The sequence below is a fragment of the Triturus cristatus genome, chromosome 10 (assembly GCF_964204655.1).
Source record: "Triturus cristatus chromosome 10, aTriCri1.1, whole genome shotgun sequence".
Lineage (NCBI taxonomy): Eukaryota > Metazoa > Chordata > Amphibia > Caudata > Salamandridae > Triturus > Triturus cristatus.
The window spans coordinates 1,185,561,611-1,185,582,809 of record NC_140593.1 but is presented as its reverse complement, the minus strand read 5'-3'; positions in this window follow the sequence as shown (position 1 = coordinate 1,185,582,809).

Below are 21,199 nucleotides of genomic sequence, written 5' to 3'. Positions count from 1 at the left end.
TTCCTCCCAAATGGATTTTAATTACGCAAGTAAGATTAATTGCATAAGCACTGGCAATTCTCACGTCAAAGACTAATGTGGAATTACTGAAATTACACCGGTTACTCCTGCATAATAAAAATTCTGCCCAGACCTAATCTTAAATTATGAAAATAATTCCCGTATTAAAGTGAGGCTCAGGTGGGTGGCCAGTGGTTGTAGCAGGTGATTTACTATCAGCATAAAGACACCTCTTGACTGAGAAAGTGCATGACCGTACACTACTATTTCACATAGCAGCCATGTATTACCTAATATGGGATTCAGAATGCAACAGGGGGTACCAGTGGAAAGGCTCAGAGCACTGCCTCAGTGCCCCATTCATTGCCACACACACAAACACACACATTCACCCTTCAAGTGTTTTTGCTCATTTTCCAATCTCACCCCTTCAGTAGCAGCCAGATTTCCAAAACCCTGTGGACTTTTCTGTGCTGGCACTACCCATCACTATCCCCACTCTAAAAAGTGCTACAGGAAAACTGAGTAGAAAAGGGGTGGGGTCATGTTGGTTGGGGGAAGAAAGCACATTTCATTTGATATCTGTATATTCCTGAACTTCTCAATATGCAGATAAATAAATATGTCACAATGAGCTGTGCTAAGTGCTTCTCAACTTACAAAGAAGTGCAGGACTCCCTCACTGCATGAGTAGCTTGAACATGTAGGAACATCCAACAGCACTTTCCCAGGTTGTCGCCATACTTGTAAAAGAGATTGCAAAGCATAGTCGGATGGATCCTCTCAAGGAAAGAATCAGCTTTCGTTTGACAAGTGGCAGCTTATATAGAACACACGAGACACTGCACGTGGCTGAGATTTCCCCAGGTGTGCTCTGATACACCTCAACAGTTATGAGGCAATTTGCTGACAACCCTTGTGGCCTCGGCAAGCACACAAACCTTACTGGATTCTAACAAATTCCTGTGGGTTTTGAGAATACCCAGGGGATTTTCTAAGCATAGCACTGCATAACCACAGGAAGCTATCAGCCTCAAAGTGCACTGGAAAGGGTTAGCTTAAAAAATATTGAACGCTTCCCAGTAAAAAGTAGGTTAAGAGTGTTTCAAAATCCTGAAATGACTGCAAATCCCTCAGTGCTGGAACATATATTGATCAGAACTCAGTGGCAAATGTAATGCGGATTGCCTAGAAAGTCACTGACTAGTGTCATATTTTGAGTTTTGGGGGCCCTGGTTTAGTTATATTTTAGACAAATTTGAATTTGTAACACCCAGTTCCTTCTAATTCAAGACTGCAAGATGTCAACCAATACTAAATTATACATTAAACGTATCCAGGGTTATGGGGCGTGGCTGAGGCGCCGCACAAGATGGCCACCTAGAGAGTTTTCTTCGCCGCACTGAGATGCGCGTCGGAGCATTTGCAGCACTTCTCATGCAGTTCATCATCCATAAACGCTCGCATCATGCGTCGGAAGGTTGACTCCCTTTGGTGAGCTTTTTTGCAACTTCCAACGCGCTGCATTTCAGGACTTTTCATTGCTTTATGTTTTCTCCTCATAACAGCCGCCATTTTGTATGCTCGCGAGTCAGGTCCATGTGTGGGATTTACTGCCTCATGAATATTTCTTCCACACGCTGGCTCCTCTCCTATTTTTTTGGACTTCCTGCAATGTTTTTATAATGAGCTGCCACGTTATTGCTGAGAAAACCGCCTCACTGTCTTGCTTTCTGCCTATTGCATTGATGAGGCTCCATTTGCTTCTTCATCATAACTGCCACCACAGTTGCGGTGTGAGTCCTCTATGTTGAAAAGTTAACAGGATTACCAACTGTGCCTCTGCCCTTCCGTTCCTGATATTTTCGGGGCCCTCTGTTTCATTGTTGCTGTGCGCTTATTTTTTCATTGTGCTGATTGCTTTTTTACTACAATAGATGTTTAGACTGCCTGCTACATAACTTTTTTGCTTCTATCACATCTTTACCTGCCGTACACAGTCAATTGTCACCGTTTTTGAAAGGATTCATTTTGATCTCATTGTCCTCGTTCATCATAACGACCTTTTGGTTACTCTACTAACTGAAGATTTTAATCTCTATGGGCAAATTGCATCATCCGAAGTTCATTTTTACACCATCAAAAAGTGCTCTTGCATCAACATCTTCTCACTCCTCTACTTCAGGCTCTTCTCCTAATACAAGCCAAATGGCGGGAGCTGCTCCTACTCGCTCTTCCTCTACGCAGCCCCCTTCAAGCAAACCTTCTCCACCTACTGCGTCAACTAAACGCCTAATGCACGACTCGCCATCTCCTGACAAGGCACCATCTCCCATCTCCATGGAACTACTTTTAGAGGAGATTTGCGCTTTACGCCCGTTTGTAGAGGAGACCAATAACAAAATGCAGTTCCTTGAGGAGAAATGGTCATCAATGGATAACAGAGTGACGTCTGTAGAGCAGCAAGTTTCAGACCTGCAAGTTAATTCTCAACTCATCTCTTCTTTGGAAAAGTCGGTCCTTGCTCTTCAACAGCACACTGAGGACTTAGAAAACAGGAATAGGAGGAATAACCTACGCATTTACGGATTGCCGGAGTCCCTGGAAGGTGATGCCCTCTTTTCTTCTTTCTTCCCGAAACTTCTAGACATGCCATCTACCACTTCTCTCAACATCCAAAGGGCGCACCGGCTTGGTCCCCGCTCATCTGCCTCAACTAAGCCACGTGGTGTCATCATTCTCTTCCTGAGGTTCACAGATCTTCTTTCAGTTCTCTCCGCAGCTAGATCCAAGCGTCAAGTCTCTTGGTTGGGTCAGAGAGTATTTCTGTCTCAAGATGTTTCCAATGCTACCGCTTCTAGAAGAAAAGAATTCCTAAGTCTCCATTCTCCTTTACGTTCTATTGGTGCTAGATATGGTTTATTCCATCCATGCATTTTCAAAGTTACTCACCAGAACCAAACATGGACTTTCCTAGATCCAGCAGAACTTAAAAACGTTATTCATATTCAAACTAACAGTGGCATGGATACTTCCACTTCCCCTTGTGGTTGATTGCTTCATTTTCTTCTTCTTTACAGGTCTTCTTTTTGGGAATACTTTGAATTCATTTTTATTTTGTGATATAGCTGTTATATTGTGGCTCTTGCCTTTGTTGTTCTTTTAAACAGATTTACTATGGTTCCTTTCATTGTATACTTCTCCTTTTTTGTTTGTTCTTCCTGGCACATTTTCAGATCTTGTATTTTTCTTTAGCTGTTTGTTGGTTGCTTAGCTTATGTATCCTTATGTATTTCTCTGTTGTTAACTATTTTTGTATTGTTTTATACAGATTGGTCGATTTTTTTTATCTTCTACCCATATGACTCCCTTTCTGCGTCCTCATCCTGGTGCGGTTGGACTCCCAATTCTCGGGAGGCTCGTCTTGTCGAGTGTCGCCATTGTCCCATTACCCTCCTTTATGTCCCTCTCAGGTATGTTACTTTCAGTCATCCTTTTTGGATATGTACTGTCTCTTTTTGTATTTCTGTCCTCTTTTCCTCCCCCTCTTTTCCTTTTTTTTCCTCTTCACTTATTGGTCGAACTCCTCTTTCCTTGGTTTGTCTTTCTCTCCTATTTTTCTATCCTCCTTCTCTTTCTCTCATTTTTTGGCTTTATAATACATATGTGCATTTTTGTGCTTTTTGTTTCTACTCATTTTATGTTATTTGTAAATTCAAAGTTGTTTCTTGGAATGTGAAAGGTTTTATGAATCCCATTCAGCGGCAGAGAGTTCTTTCCCATTTAGCTTCCTATAACCCTGATATAGTTCTTTTGCAAGAAACCCACCTTAATGGAACTGAATCCCTTAAATTAAAGAGGAGTTGGGTAGGTTCAGTCTTATTTTCACCTTCCAACAACAAAAAGAATGGAGTTGCCATTTTATGTCACAAAAATTGTACTGTTTTGTCACAAGAAAAAGACACTGAGGGTCGATGGATACTTATTAAATTGCTAATTAATTCTATTCCTTTAACTGTTTTTCATGTCTATGGTCCTACGCAGCCGGATTGTTCTTTTTGGCCTCTCATCACGAAAAAATGTATTCAACATAAAGATGAATTATTTATTGTAGGAGGAGACTGTAACCAGATTGTTGATCCATTCCTCGATCGTAAATCTGCAGTTCGTTTCATACCTCACAAATATCTCAAACAATTTCTTGACACTCTCTTGCAATCACACTTTATTGACTCTTGACGACTCTCGCATCCTGGTACTTGGGATTATTCTTTTTTCTCTCCTCCTCACTCATCCTTTTCTCATCTCGACTATATTTTTCTTTCTCAACCTCTATCTCAAAACTTACTGTCTTCTTCTATCAAACCCATAGTTATTTCAGACCATGTCCCTATCTTAACGGTTCTTGACTTACTTCCACCACATCCCAAACCCTCCCGCTGGCGCTTCAATAGCGCACTTCTTATCGATCCCAATTTCTCTTCCTCTTTTCGTTCCTTTACCAGGGAATTCTTTCTACTTAATTGCGACCCTAGTACCCCTCCTCATATCCTTTGGGATTCTTTTAAGGCTACTGCAAGAGGCTTCATTATTGATTTAGTTTCTATGAAAAAGAAGCAATATCTTCAAAAACGGAAGGCTTCCCTAGCGCATATAAAATCTTTGGAGCACAAGCTTTATACCTCTTCAGATAAATGTATGTCACCAGACCTTTTATGAGCAAAAGTAGAATTTAATAAATTTACTACGGACAATGCTTCTTCAATTCTTCTTCGTAGCAGTGCTCGTTATTATGGAGGCCGTAATAAATCAGGAAAACTCTTAGCTAATTATCTCAAATCTCGTAAAAGACGTACTCTTATAGAATCTAGTTACTCTTCTGATAACATTCTTCTACATAAAGATAAGGAAATTCTTGACCAATTTCAATTATTTTATCAACAACTCTATACCCCAGAATCTCCTCCTACTTCTTCTCTTATTCAGAATTATTTTGAGAAACTTCCTAAACCTCCTAATTCTCATCTCAATTTTGCGGACCATGAACTTGACCTTTCATTACACGAACTTTCCATAGCGTTGACATCCCTTACTAAAGGTAAAACACCGGGTCCTGATGGCTTCCCCGTTGAATTTTATTTACACTTTTCTGATCTTTTGTTACCTAAACTTCTGATCCTTTTTCAGTCATTTTATTCATCTGGTAAGGCGGAAGGCCCTTTTCAGGAAGCTACCATTTGTCTTATCCCAAAAGATGGTCGGGACCCCCAATTATGTAAAAACTATCGTCCGATCTCTTTAGTTAACGTAGACTATAAATTATTTGCTAAACTACTTGCGTTGCGCTTAGATCCCTTTATGCCCCATCTCATTAGCAAGGAGCAATGTGGCTTTGTTAAAGGCAGGCTTACATCTGATAACTCTCGCCTGTTTCTTAATCTTTTAAACAAAACTTCATCTCTTTCAACTCCTTTAGCTGCTATCTTTGTTGATGCAGAAAAGGCTTTTGACAGGGTTGATTGGTCTTTTTTGTTTGCTTCATTACGTTGGCACTGCTTTGGTCCCAAATTTATATCCCTTATCTCTCTGTTATATTCTGCTCCCAAGGCCTCGGTGCTTGTAAACGGTCAGCTCTCTTCGTCCTTTCCTCTTCAGCGGGGCATTCGTCAGGGCTGTCCTTTATCTCCACTTCTTTTTGGCCTGGCTCATGAACCATTTCTATCTTCCATTCGTAGCAATACTTCTATTTCTGGTTTTCCTTATGGTAACAATCAATTGAAACTTTCTGCATATGCAGATGATATTCTCTTGTTTATTTCCGATCCAGAAATATCTGTTCCCCCTTTATTATCTGAATTCGATTCCTTCTCCTTGGTTTCAGGATATAAGATCAATTCAGACAAGACTGAAATCCTTCCTCTCACCACAACCTGTCTTCCTCATCTTTTCTCCTCTACTGGTTTTGCTTGGAATAGCTACAAAATTAAATATCTGGATATTTGGTTCTCTAACTCTATTTCTTCTTCAATTAAATTAAATATGTCGGCAGTTTTATCCAGAATTGAACAATTGTTCTCTACCTGGAACCCTCTTTCTCTTTCCTGATGGGGTCGAATGGACTCAATTAAGATGATGACATCCCCTATTCTAATTTATATATTTTCCATGTTACTTGTTCATGTTCCTGTATTCTACTTTAAGCGTATCGATTTTCTCCTTTCGAAATTTCTCTGGAAAAATAAAAAATCTAGAATCTGTCTTACTATTCTTCGTAAACCCAAACCTAATGGTGGAGTTAACTTTCCGGATTTTCGTCTCTATCATAAGTCCTTTTCTTTACGTCAAGCCTCAAGATGGCTCTCATCAAGCCCTTCCCCTTTTACTCCTCTTTGGCTCCTCATTGAACAAACATTACTGTTGCCCTTCTCCTTCAAGGAAGTGGTACGCTTCTCTGCCAAGACTCCCTATTCCTCATTTCCCTTATTCAAACATACTTCTTCTCTTTTAAGACCCTTGGTTCATCCTACTACCATTACACGTGACTCCTTTTTAAATACCCCCATTTGGTATAATTCACTTATCCTTTTCAATAATAGACCCATCTTTTGGAAATCCTGGAGAGTAAAAGGCGTCATTTGGGTTAACCAACTCTTTGATGGATCATTTCCTTGCTCCTTTCCCCAATATCAACTTTTATTTCCCGTTCTTTTTTGCAGAAATTTACTACCCTCATGGCAATAATTCTTGATCGTTATTATTCTCTTCCTTCTTTGTCATCATCAGCACCTCCATCTCCTCTTCTTAATATTCTCACTACCCTCCCTAAAGCATCTCTTATTTATACATTTTTCGCCTCTCCTGATCCAGACCGCAACAAAACTAAAGTGGAGCTTTCCTGGGAAGCGGATTTTGGTTGTACTTGGTCTGTTGCTCTTTGGGATAAGCTTTGGTCCAGATCCTTAAAAATTTCTCGTTCTGCTTCTCTTACTCAATCTTTATTTTATCTGTGTCATAGACTCTATCTTTCTCCTCTTTCCTTGTCTCGTTTCTTACCCTCTTCTGATTCTAAATGCTGGACTTGTGGCACTTCTAATACTGATCTTCTTCATCTGCTCTTTCTCTGTCCTGTTGTTTCTGCTTTCTGGGAAAAAGTTTGGCTATACCTCTCTCGCATTTTTACATTTTCTGCTCCTTTCTCAATCACTTTTCTCTTTCTGGGTAGTCTTTCTGTTTCTTTAGAACTACCTGCACATTCACGTTGTCTTTTCGATCTCATGCTTGCTCTTGCATTCCAGCAAATCTCATCTAATTGGAAATCTCTCACAAACATTTCCATACAGGGCTGGTGGAACACTTTATGTCATTTTCACAGACTTGATATTGCCTTTGCCTCCTCCTCCAAACCAATATGTAATGTTGATCTTTTCTGGTTACCCCTCACTACCTACCTAGATCGATTGGCTTTGACATTGATATTAGCATTGTTATCAATTTATACTATGTTTGAACATATTTCCTGTTTACGCTGATATCTTACTTGTTAACACATTTTTTTTCAATAAAGCTTTTCAAACATAAACTTATCCAGGGTCACATAAAAAAGACTGAAGAAGGTCCTGCCCAGGATCCCAAAAATCCTTCAGATGACACTGGGTCAGAGTTTCAGGCAAGTAGAGCAGAAGCGGGGTTAGATAGACAAATAGAATAGATAGAGTTCATTAGAGACAACGTTCACTTTACAAGAAGGCTCCTTCGAAGGTGGGGGTCCTGAGTACTTTGCCCATGTTTTAAAATGTTGTGTCTCAACCAAGAGATACATGGCTCTGAGTTGAGCAAGACCCTCTGGCACCACAAGCAATGTTTTCTATCAAATGGAATCAATTAAATCCCTGTCTTTAACACAGAAAGAATCTTTCTATTTGAGAATGTTCAAGTCAATTGATGAAAATCATCGGGGGTGTTGTCACTTCCATTTAGAAAAAAATATAGGTGATTCCTCAGCTAATAAACTGTGATTGCTTTGCACCTTTTGCAACAAGGCAGCAAGGACTGAATGCTCAAATGCCTATTATGCATATGTTCATGTGTTCTCCGCTTATTGCGACCCTGCCAGTGGCATCACTAGAGGGGCCTGTGCCCCAGCTCTATTTGTCGCAGCCCATCCCTCGGGCCCCATCGATGAATAAAATAAATAACAATAAATATATAGGTATATCTAGAGACACCACTGAACCTTAAATGCTCCCTAGACCTTAGTTCGTATCATTACTGGACTCTTCCTGGGTTCACAACACCTGCATGGCACATCCTAGAGTAGGATCTATGCTTATGAGAGAAGATGTGATCCCTGTCATCAGGGTGCATCGTTCACCATGCATCCAGTGGCCCAAGCTCATTAAAATCCTTTTTCAAGGCTTTGGTGAAGGTGCTGGACGTTGCCCTTTGGGATTGTGTGCTATCTGTACCCACCTCCCATGTCAAATTAAAATCCCCTTGTAAGAAGATGTCTCCTTCAGTGAACCCCCTCACCCATGGCAAGACCTTGGAGATAAAAGTAGTTTGATTTGAGTTGGGCGAGTAAATTGAAACAAATATGCAGCTTCTACCCAGTAGTTTCCCATTGACCATAACTATCGTGCCCTCCTTATTCATTATACTGTTCTTTGGCTTAAAAACCAAGGATCTATGAAAGAGCAGTACAACCCCATTGTGCTTCATTGTGACAGATGAGTGGTAGACAAATGGATATGCCCTGTGTTTCAGCCTATGGTCCTCTGCCCTCTTCATGTGCATTTCCTGCAATGCCACAACATCATGCCTTTGGTCCTTAAGATATTTCCAAAGTTTTCACTTACTCGGGGAGTTAATCTCCTTCACATTCCATGTGAGTAATGTGAGCACCATTGGTGATGAATGTATAGGAGTTGATAGTCGATGTACAGCCATAGGGTATGCCCTTCTCTAAGACCCCTCCCCCTTCCCTCTCTGTCGCATGTGATGTTTTGTTCAGGCTCCCCTCCCTCCCTGCGCCTGTCCAGTGAAGTGGTAATGTCTCCTGTGCATCCCAAACAGAACACAAAAGAAACCCAAACCTAAACATTTGGGGTCAATTTGACTCAACATTTGGAAAATAATTTAGTGAAGTACTTTTGTTGTGTACCTACCAAGGACATATTGGTCCATGTCTGCTGATGGCGATCTATAAAAAGGTATAACCAAGGCACCAGCTCCTGTTCAGGTATCCTAAGGCCTCTAAGGAAGCATGCCCCCTACAAGGAGACCCCTCAATCCTTGCTTTGTGTGGCCTCCACATGTGATAATGATACATCGCATCCCCCCCTCTTCAATCCTGGCCCCATGGCTCCAGTCCCATGTATTCTCCATTGTCAGGCCTGTTGGACCGCTAGAACTCAACCCAGCACCAGGGGGTGCTGCTACTCCACCTCCTAATTCTCTTGTCCCTGGTGGATATCAAGTCTCTCTGTGTTCCGGGACAGCTCCAGCTTCATGGGCATAGTAGACAAATTGCCAGTAAGCAAGGGTTGTAACCCACGGCTCGGTGGTCAGTTAACATACAGAGTTCCCCTCTGGCGTGTTCCGTCTCACCCCAGCAATGTCACTTCTGTTTTGTGATTTCGTTCTTCTTTGTTGTTGCCACGAGCCGTCTCTGTGTGTTTTCACCAGTCCTCTCCTTGAGTTGTCTTGTCGGGCACTTTCTTCCGGATCTTCATATGAAGCCAGGCCTAGTACCGCTGCTGCTTCGACATATGTGGTACAGTGGTGCTGCTTATTGTGTCGAGAGAAGGCAATGCCAAATGAGTAGGTCCACCTATATTTTATTTTATCTTGCCTCAGTTTTCCGTAATTGGGCACAGTATATGTCAGGGCGCTAGCATCGCTGATGGGACACCTTGATAGAGATCACATTTGAAGCCTTGGAAAGCGACCACCTCTTTTGATCTAGCAGCCATGAGAATAACCTCCATCATCTTGTGAGAGTGTAATTTTGCCAGGACATCTCTTGGATGCTTCTGTCCCCCATGGTGGTGGACCCACAATATGTTCCCTGTCGATTTTTATCTTCATGAATCCCCGGCCCAGCACCTCCCCAAACATACCCACAATGAAGGATTCCAGGTCCGGCCCCTCTGCCCCTTCTTCCAGATTCCTCAAGCGAACATTGTCCCTCCATGTTCTGTTCTCAAGATCTTCACATTTGAGGCTATTCACTTGTAACTGCTCATGGAGTCCTTTTGTCTCGTTTTCCATTGCCGCCATTTTGCATTCCAGCTCCTGCACCTTAGATTCCACCTCCAGAGTACGGGCGCCCACTGAGTCGACATCTTGTTGTAGCATCGTCAATTTGCCCTGAATGTCAGAACGTAGTGTCTCCATTGACCCCTCGAGATCCACCTTGATTTCTTCCCTGAGTTCTTTCTTAAAGTCTCTCAAGGAGGCCAGTAGGTTCTCCTTGGTGAGTGCCATCTCTCCCCCCTCGTCCGCCCTTTGGCGGATTCCCTCTCATTTATGTGGGGGCAAAGTAGCTTGATACTCTATTTGTCTGCGTCTTTTTAGGTGGCATATGTTCCACAGTAACCTCTCAGTGCCTCGTCAAGGCGGAGTGATGCTTCTGAACTCGTTCTGCCCCCTTCACCTGGGCAATAGCGCCGATACTGGGTCTTCTCAGTCATCTCACAGAGAACTTTGCTGTCGCCGACCCCAACACGTGGCTGCAGGCTCAATGTCCATCACTAACTGCTTATGAGCTCTCATGAAGGTACCCTCATCTCCATCTCCGTTTCTGCTGGCAATGTGTAGAATGCGAATGCCTGTTGAGAGACCCGGTGTGCCCCGGTAGCCAGAGTCTCCCCGGGTGCGCTGACACTTATTCAGCCTGTGTATCCATGCTAGGATGTAGGGCCGCAGACCAAGCTTTAGAGGGTGGAAGCCCGCTCCCTGTGCACCGCCAGTACTTTTTAGTGTGGTCTGTGCTGTTCTAGGATTCCCAGGGAACCACCATGTTGAAGACAGGCACCAGTGTGCTCAGTGACCTGTGTTGTGGTGCTCCATCACGGATTCTCCTACCAGGACCACAGAGCTTACGGCCCTGCTCCCGTATCCGCTCCTGCCGTGATATCAATGGTAGGTGCACCCCTCCTGCCTCAGAGTCCGGCAGTCATGTCCCAAAAATCTGTTCTGCCACCACTCGTCGCTTTCTCACTATGGGAGTTTCGTGCTGTCCCACGTCCGCAGCACAGCTCTGCTGCTCCGGCGGCTCTCAGAGCCTCTCAGCAGTTCCTGGTTCTTCCCATGGTGGCTCGGTACTCCAGGCCTCCCCCATTCTGTTTCAAGGGGGGCGAACCCCTCTCACAAGTATTTTAGTGACCTTGTTCCTCTACTCACCACGGAGCCTCGGCGGATTATGTCTGCTTGGCCATCTTGGATGACCACACTCCCTTTGGCATGCTTTTAATATTTTCTGTGCGTCTACCTCATGTTGTAAATTTTCACATGTCTAGCAATGACCATAGTGCTGGAATTGAAGGTCTGTCCACTATGGGCTTGAGTCATAGATCCCCATTGACTCTACGATGACAATGGCGGTGCCATGATGTAGTGCCACTGTATTTTCCACCAGCAAGTGACACTCCCTTGAGTCTTACTCTCACAGTTCCTACATTGATTTTATGATTATTTGATGGCCACCAATGACAGAGCACCAGCTTTGTCTGACAGTGGGCATTCGCTCAAAATTTACCCACCTCCAAATCCTTCCAGTCCCTTACTTCAGTACCTGAAAACAACTCTAAAACAATCTCCTGAAACTAATTGAAGATATTGAATAATTTACCAAAACAGCACCAATCGATCCAAACAGTTATCTTATGTAAGTATTGTAAAGTAAGCTGCCATACAACCTACAATAAGTGTTGCATGTTTAGTTGTACTGTACTTATTAATTTGCTCGTCATCTCACTTTTTCCCATGCAATCTCATTCCTAAAACGATTTCAAATGTGCTGGTTTAGGTAAACCACTCACTCAGCTGAATGTCATTTACACCACCTTTGATTGTCATAATGTTCAACTTTTATGTTCAAAATGTTAATGTAACATAAACAAAACACTAAATACATAAATAAACATAACACATTTAAAAGATTCCAACTGTAAACCAAATGGTGAGACCCACCGATACCTAATATATAACTCATAGTTTATCTGTTACTGTCTTCGGTACCTCTCTTCTTGACAGTATTGCTTGTGATACCTCTATGATTCTTTGAGACAAAAGGCTTTATTTAGAGTTTGGCAAGGTCAGACAGAAGCTAAAAATTGGTGGATGCACTGTCTTCTGCATTTGGAGTGTTATTGACATTCTTGGCAGACATCCTGCATCCACTCAATTCCAAACAAGGCCCAAAGTTCTTATGGCCTCTGTAGGTGTTCATGAACTTTTTCTTCACAGTATGTTTCTGGATCAAGCCATCTCCTTTTCTCTCCTGTCTCCACTCTGAATGTTGCCTGTACATATCCTTCGGAGTCTTCCTACGCCTCATCTTCTGTGGTTGTATTATGTCTGTATATCACTAATAAAGATTTCATAAGACAGAACTTTAGTTTCCAACAATATTGTCCCATTACGAATAGCTATTCTATTAATAACTTCAATGGAGTGACAATTTTGGTTAAAATAATTTGGTAACAATCCTCATCTCTCAAATTCCCGATCTGAATATTGCTTCTACGAAAGCAGCTTTTTAAAATCTTCACATTTGCCTTAGCAGAGCTCTGTCTGCTCTCCCTGATTCATTTTTTGGGGCTGCTTGCCCATTGACTGCACTTCCTACTGTGTCTCTTTTATTGCTTGAAAGAGGCCCTTTTCAGACTCTTCCGTTGTATCCCAGTGAGGCTTTTGCAACTCCTGGATGTCTCCATGGGTTCTTGTGTTGTGAGCGGTGACATTTTCAGAGAGCTTCTTAAGTGCTGCTTTGCCATTATCACTGCAGTCCGGAGGTATCCAGGAGGTATTAGAGGGGACGCCTCACCCACAACTTATCAAAGCATGCCTCATCATAGGCATGAAACACCTATGATGAAGTTTGCCACAATAAGTTTTGGTGAGGCATCCCCTCCAATACAGGCCCATTCAAGAGGGTAAAAGAGGCTTAAAACAGTTGCTTTCCCATTTTAAATTCCATGGGAATAGCACTGCAAATCGAGGATCAAACTGATACTTTAGCCATAAAATTCCATTTCTATGTTTAGCACTGATGGAAATAGCACGGGCCCTGCAGAATCACTGGGAAAACTGTGGTGGTGACAATGGCCTCCTTGGAGTTCAGTGTTGTTTTAATACATCAGAATGTGCCACACTTACTGAATGCAAAGTCATGCAATTCTTTATAATGAGCCCATACTCCCTCAAGGCCTCCGTGTCATCGCCAGGTTTGTATACTACTTCTTCAAGTATTTAAAGCTTCATCCACCAGATAATCCAAGATTCTTCCAGCTTCATAGTTATTGCTTTAACAGTGAGAAGCCAATACAACACACATTTGTCTAATTAAGTCGAATGAGTGCTAATGAGTCTAGTTATGTCTTATTTCACTATGCAGAAACTGAAGAAATGTTAAATGCCATTGGAACTCTGGAGAAGGGACAATTACCAGGGCCAGACCCAGTACCTTTTGATATCTTTGCCCAAAACATACATGTTTGGACTGCACAATTGGCCTGTGTAGTCACTAAAAATGTGAAAGATGGGCTTTCCCTGTCTTCTTTGTAATCTTTCAGAATAGTTTCAAAGTTTTAAAAAGGTGATAAGGTGTCCCTAAAAACTACAGATCAAACTCTCTGTCAGTAGATTGTTTGGCAATGTTTTACCTATAAGATTCTTCATTTTTCTGTCTCTGTGCCTTTCTTCTCTGCTTTTTGTGCCCTTGTGTGTCTTTGTTCCTTTTTCTGATATTCTGGTTAATTTTCCCCCTCACGCCCACTTTCTGCCCCTCTCTGTCCCCCCGCCGCTGCTGCCCCCGCCGGTTCCCGGTACCCGGTTCCTGCCTCCCAGCTGCGCTTCCCTCCCCCTCCCCGTCCCCTACTTAATGGTGGCCGCTGCGAGGGAGTGTCAGCAAGTGTCAGCAAGACCTCTGACCCCTGGTCAGGGACCTGCTCTCCTCCCGCAGCTCCACTCCTAAGTGCCTCCTCCCAGGTTTGCTAGCTGCTGTTGCCTGGTTCTGTGCTTGTGCCTCTTGGAGATCTGGGACCTGTACCACACCCTCTAGTCAGACGTCTCCTTCTTCACGGAAACATGGACCAATGCCACCTGTGCCCACGACATCGCCTCCGCCATCCCTAACGGATACAAGAGCCAATGAAGAGACCGTCCCCACAGCCCAGGAAGAGGACTCACCATCACACACAGGAGCTCCCTGCGACTCTCCACTTCCAGCATGAACAACCCCCTCTCCAACACAGAACATCTCCACTTCCAGATCCATACTAGCCCCAGAACCACGCTTCGCGGGGCCCTTGTCTACAGACCCCCCCAAGCCTCGTGACTCTTCCGCCACCACCATTGCCGACCTCGTCACACCCAACGCCATCGCCTCCGCGGACTACATCCTCATCGGAGACCTGAACTTCCACCTCGACAACCGCAGCGACCCCGACTCCACCACCCTCCTCGACAACCTCGGCAACCTAGGACTGAAGCAGCTCGTCACCACCCCCACCCACAAAGCTGGACACACCCTCGACCCCATCTTCGCAGGAGGGACAAACATCCACTTCAACCACACCACGCGGCCCCACTGGATGGACCACCACTGCGTACACTTCACCTTCAACACTAGTATTGCACCCAAGCCCACCCCGCGCCCACCACGAAGGAATTGGAGCAAGATCACAGAGGAACACCTCAAATCCACCCTCCTCCATGACCTACCCTCCGCCACGGCCAACGCCAACTCCGTAGCCAAAGAACTTCCATCTATGCAGACAAGCTCACACCCATCCACCACACCACCACACCACCAAACAGCACCCCTGAAGGCTGCCTGGTACACCACTGACCTCCAAGAAGCCAGGCGCTCCTGCAGATGCCTTGAGTAGCTCTGGCGGAACTGGAAAGCCACTGAAGACCAAAACAATTACAGAAACGCCATTAACGAATACCACCAGCATATAAGAGCCACCAATCGGACCTTTATCAAGAACAAAATCCACACCAACTTAAGTAATTCGAAATAACTCTTCAACGCCATACAGCAGCTCACCAAACCCCCCAGTGAAGCCATGGAAGTCACACCATCTTAGGACCTCTGTAACCAGCTGAGCTTCTACTTCCACCTGAAAATCAAGACCCTCTGAGACAACTTCAGCGAACAGACTCCAGACAACCCCCCACACCACTGACAACCAGCTCCTGGAAACCTGCCACCACCGAAGACACCTCCACAACCATGAAGAACACCCACTCAGGAGCCCCCACAGACCTCTGCCCACCGCACATCTACCACAAAGCCACCGCAGCCATAACACCAGAACTAGGCCGGACCATTAACGCCTCCCTCGAATCCGGCATCTTCCCCGACAACTGGAAGTGGGCCAAGGTCAAGCCCCTCCTCAAGAAGCCCTCAGCTGACCCAACAGACCTGAAAAACCATCTCTCTCCTTCCCTTTACAGCCCAAGTCACCGAAAGATTCATCAACACCCAGCTGACCACCTTCTTTGAAGAAAACGTCATCCTCGACTCCTCCCAGTCCGGTTTTTGAAGCAACCACAGCACCGAGACCACCCTCCTCGCCACCACCGATGACATCAGAATGCTACTCGACCAGGGCCACACTGCAGCCCTCACCCTACTAGACCTCTCCACAGCCTTCAACACCGTCTCACACCGCACCCTCGCAGCCAGACTCTACGACACCAGTATACGAGGAACAACCTTCGACTAGATTCGCTCCTTTCTCTCCAGCAGAACCCAAAGGATGAAACTCCCTCCCTTCCTCCCTTCCTCTCCGAACCTACAGAGATCAACTGTGGAGTACCACAAGGATCTTTGCTTAGCCCACACTCTTAGGCATCTACATGGCCCCCCTCGCTGCCATCGTCAGACAGCACAGGCTCAGCATAGTATCTTACGCCGACGACACCCAGCTCATCCTCGCTCTCACGAAGAACCCCGAAGACACCAGACTCAGCTTTCAAGATGGAATGAAAGACGTTGCAGCCTGGATGAGCAACAACTGCCTAAAACTGATGGCAGAGAAGACAGAGGTCCTCGTCCTCAGACCCTCACCCACTGTGTGGGACAGCTCCTGGTGGCCCCCTGCCTTTGGTAGCCCACCCACCCCGACGGAACACGCCCGGCACCTCAACAACATTCTAGACTCCTCCCTGACCCGCCAGATCAACGCAGTCACCTCCACCTGCTTCAACTCCCTCAGCAGCATCCTCCGCATCACCTTCAAGTGGATCCCCCCCGAATGCAGGAAGACCGTCACCCACACACTCATAACCAGCAGACTGGACTATGGCCATGCCCTTTATGCCAGAATTAACAAAACCCTGCTACACAAGCTCCAAACTATCCAAAACACCGCAGCCAGACTCGTCCTCGGAACCCCGTGACACGAGCACATGACCCAGCACCTACAAGACCTCCACTGGCTCCCCATCGAGAAGAGAGTAACCTTCAAGCTACTCACCCATGACAACAAATCCCTCCACAACATCAGCCCCAAATACCTCAATGAAAGAGTCTCCTTCCACGTACCCAAAAAGAACCTCTGCTCCGCCGACCTCACCCTGGCATAGACCTCACGCATCCGCAGAACCAGAGCAGGTGGAAGAGCCATCTCCTACGTCACAACAAAGACTTGGAATGAGCTCCCAGTCAACATCAGATGCTCCCCCCCCCCCACACACCTTCAGGAAGAACCTCAAGACCTGGCTCTTCGACTGATCCAGAGTTGCCCCCCACACCCCCCAGCGCCATGAGACACTCACAGGTGAGTAGTGAGATTTGTAAACCCTTGATTGATTGATTGATTGATTAATTGATTGATTGATTTTATAGGCTAGCAATGTTAATTATTTCCAAGCTGCATTTAGACCTTCTTGAAGCTTCTCTCTTATTTCATCATGAAGTATACTACCCATAGAGGAGGAAGGATCTTTCCGTCCTTTTTTTACCTTAGGCTAGCGTTTAATAATGCAAATTATTGTGCCCCTGTCAGCAGACGATAGAGCTCTGCCAATATTGTATCTGGAACAGAGCAAAACACCCACTTGGCAGATTGATGCATATTTCTGCTCAACACTATCAATCAAGTCTCAGTATGTTATGGTATTTGGGCAATAATAACACATACCTTTCTAGTGACCTACCCCCACATTATTTATTATATTTATAATGAATTAACAATTTCATTAGCAAATATAGGTTGATTATCCCATGGTGAATTGAGTACTTTTCCCTTTTCATATGATACTAGCAGGGTTTAGCTGCTATTGCCAAGATAAGAAGGGTTTCTCTCCTTGTCAAGTGACAAAACGTGAAGGGATAATGAATACTTATAGCCAGGTAAAACAGCTTTTAATGGAATATTGGGAGGTCAGACTCTGCCTACCCTATTACAGTTATATAGGGTGAAGGCAATGTTGGGGCCACAAATAGGGATGATTTGGGGGGCTATGTAAATGCTACATTCATTCTTAGCACAAGTATCCTTTTTCAGAAAACCATAGACACTCAGAGAATTGACCCTGTTGGTCCTATTTGAATTGGAGTTATTGTTTTGAAGTATTTGATTAATGTATGTCTGGATTTCAATTTTCTCTTCAAGCTTCTGCTTGTGTATAGAAAGATTCTCACTCAGAGGGCTTTTGCCTTTTTACTTTTATAACTTAAAAGAAAGTATTTTATATGCCTTGATTGCTAAATCCTGCTAGACTTTCTATGCTGCTGGTGTTTGTAATGTGAAGAGGAGAAACTTTGTTATTTATCTTATTGTTAAATTCAATTCCCTGTTGTCTATGCCCTCCCCTGAGAAGGTGTATATCATCCTTATATATTTATATCTTAATACATTTCCAGAATCACGTAGTATATCTAAGTGGATTGCATTTGATGCAAAAATCTTGAATTGGTGTAATAAAGCTTAGACAGGCTCTGTCGAATTAATTTGCCATTCATGTGCTTTCAACTATCAGGTAAGAGTCCTGCTCATATTCAAAGTAGTGCTTAGTTATGAAGTGTATTTTGTTAGGCCATTGACTGTTATAAATAGCTCTTCAATTGCTTGTAGAGAAATGTTTTGTGGGTTTTGGTTTACAAAGCCTTTATAGCAAGCGTTTTTCACAATACTTTATATGGGTCAACTGAAACTCTTTTGTCAGGCTCAATACATCCTCGGTGCTCTTAGGACATTAATGCATTGAATCCACTATAGTCCTTTAGAAATGGTCACACATGTTGGATTAAGGTTCTAGAACCTATCCTGTGCCAGATACAAATAGTCGTCTATGTAGTGAAAGCGGGATATTGTTTTTGATGTATCTTTGGAAAGGTGTAAAAGTACAGGGTTGCCTATTTTGTTTTGGCTGGTTAAAGTACAATGCATTGTCCATTTCAAATGTGTTGGAAATCGTTACCACATGAATTAAAAGCAATGGGTGGAAAGAACATGTTATTCAATTGCCCACTTTGTTTGGGTATTAGGTGCTATTGCACCAATGCTGAGCTTCAACCACCCCACCACAGAGGACTCCACTGCTGCTATAGACAGGACTAGCACTCCATCAACGAGCAAGCTGCTTGCAATGCCAGGAGCTTCTTCACTGAAATGCACACTGCATTACCTGTTTGCACAGATAACAGCTACATTTTCTGAAAGTCTGCTCTTGCATGTATGTTGGTTCCTGGGGGGATATTGGTGACATGGCTACTGGTTAGTTTAAATAATTTACACTGGCACTGCAGTTCATATACATATAGTGAATGGCGTCACCAACATAGCCACCACATTTTCACCCCATAATAAAATGCACCCATGATTCTATCATTGAATGTATGCAAGTATAAGCCTGTTACATTGTTACGGTAAGCTCCTCATAACAAATATAACATGCATTTGGTGCCCCAATGCCGGGTACCCTTTCTCCCCATCTCCTTACCCTCTCCCATCATCCAACCACACAGCCTCAACAGAGAAGTAACAGGGCAACCACATGTAAGTGAATTATCATTTGGCCCACTTTTGGTATCTTCAAGTTGTACTTGAGATGTTATTTTCATAGATATCAGGGTGCTACAGCACACCAATGGCATGCAACATGGTTTACTTTTTGACCCTATTCACAAATTATGCCTTATCTGGGATTGCATGGTGGGAGACAGACAATATGTCAGGGCCTGCTGGTCTATGACTAACTAGTTGCCTCACATTTCACATGAGCTGCAAGTTTGGTTGCTGCATCATAGCATTAGGACAGTGTTGAGTCATTAATAAATAGTTCACTATGACAGCATCCACATTTACCTTTGCGAGACGCCAGTGTTGCTTTACATCCAAACTTGCAGTTCTAAAGGTAATAGATATTTGCAAATGTATCAATGACATATTCATCCAAATACCCTGGTTTACAACTACATAGATCATTCATCCACACTTTCTACTCACTTCATCACACAACACAGGTAGCATGTGGAGAATAACACATAATACATGTAGTAGAACATCTACAATTCGTAATCTTCGAAGTAATCTAAATCAATATTGTAAAGTGGTGATAAATTAATTTGTTGTTAGGTACCAGCAAGTAGACCTTTAGAACTTTAGACTAGTGGTGTAATGAAAATCGCGGGGCCCCACTGCAAAGTACATAGAGGGTCCCACTTCTCGCTCACTCAGGAGCTCTCAGGCCAACATACTTTGCTGAGGGGGCCCCCTTGAGCTCGGTGCCTCCCCCCACTGTGGGGTCTGTGAGGGCCTTTGTTACGCCCCTGCTCCAGACATGTTTTCATTCTAATTTTGTCAGTCTATCTGTGGTCTGTATGTGGTGGATTTTCCTGCCCTCCGCTAAGGCCCCAATTACAAGTTTGCAATATTTGTGTGATGGGATATCATGTGGCTAGAAATAATGTTTCTGACTGGTATTCTCACATATAAATCTAGCTATCATAAGTATTTGTTCTTGGAATGAGGACTAACATGTAGACCCAAACTTACCAGGTTTAAATCTGCTTTTGACATCTCCATTCTGGGGATAAACCTACTTCCCTTTACCACCTGGTCTGAGTAGCAAAAGTCGTTGCTGCCTGGTGGGGCAGGTGTATATTCTCCCTTGTCCCATGGAAGGGTCTAGACTAGAGCTGGGGCCAAGACTGGGCTAGAATTGCAGCCCGAGCTTCATCTGATATCTATGGATGGATTTTGTAGCCAGTAAAATTGGGTCTAGTGTTGCTGCACCTGGGAATTCTGAGTGCGGGAATGCAGACGTGGTATTATTGGGTTGAGCTGTATCCCACCCAAGATGATCGTTCTTCCCTACTTTTTATCAGGCACCTGTAGACACAGAATTCTCTGCTAACTTCAACCGGAAGGAGGCCTTTCACTGGAGTAAAGTGTGAGCATTGCATTACTGGTCTTCTCTTGAAGCCCTCAAGCGGTGCTTTATAGGTGAAGGCAGAGGGATGCAGACTAATCAGCACCATAACTTCTGATGCCTGGTGTGTTCCTGGACAGCACCCATATCTATTCATTCTAACACCCCCCCAGCCCCACCAGCTGTAATGTCTCCTCAGGTACATATTGTCCCCATGTGTACATAAACCTACCATAGAGTGTCCTGAATCACGGGTAGTTTCTGGTTCGACCCGAAGACCCAAGTGCCTGTGCATAAGTATGAGCTATGTGTGATCTTGGTGTCTGACCTGTAGGATGGAGAGCAGCTTTGTCCCTCAACCCAGGGTAGCACATCAGACACATTCTAGGTTGGTGAATGGACTTTTGAATTTTGATATTTGAAATACATGGTCTTTTTTGTTTATCCACATTGGATGCTGTATGTCGGGTGGATTGAACTCGCGTAGTTTCACTCTACTACGTGGACTTACAGAAAAAACCCAGCAAGATTCCTCAGAGTTCTGCAAATGGGTGAAAAAACATGCAGCTGGTGATACATTTGTGTG